Source organism: Pteropus vampyrus, unplaced genomic scaffold (genome assembly GCF_000151845.1).
Source record: "Pteropus vampyrus isolate Shadow unplaced genomic scaffold, Pvam_2.0 Scaffold306, whole genome shotgun sequence".
Lineage (NCBI taxonomy): Eukaryota > Metazoa > Chordata > Mammalia > Chiroptera > Pteropodidae > Pteropus > Pteropus vampyrus.
The window spans coordinates 1,141,553-1,142,056 of record NW_011889087.1 but is presented as its reverse complement, the minus strand read 5'-3'; positions in this window follow the sequence as shown (position 1 = coordinate 1,142,056).

The window sequence follows — 504 nt, the reverse complement described above, 5'->3', positions numbered from 1 at the left end:
TGGAGAAACTTATAAGCAGAACAATAACAGTTTACTCAGTCCCCAAGCTTTCAGAGAAGGGGGTCAGGCCAGACTTAGCTGGACCATATGTCCCATGGCTAGAGCTCCTGTGGAGAGGGAGCTTGCCTGGAATGCACCGCATTTATAGAAGCAGGTAGGCAGGGAGCATCATATTACTAACAAGGAAACTGCTTGGTCAAAGAAATGGTCTTATTGGAAAGAGGGAGTCTATTTCTTCCATTGCTCGCTAGTACCTGCTGAGCTAGCTCTCTGCTGGGCTATGGAAAGGAAAAAGGAAATGAGTCTCCAAGACGATCTCATTTGTTTCTCCTCACCTTCTGGATTCCCAACACTCCACTGATCTCCATTCCCAGGTTATGCTTTAAACACAGTAAATATTTGTGGGCTCACTTAAGTCACCGCAGAGAAAAACACCTGTTTTTATTTTCATAAGAAATGTGGGGAGGTAACTTGGGCAGGCACCAGGAGAACAGCATCGACATA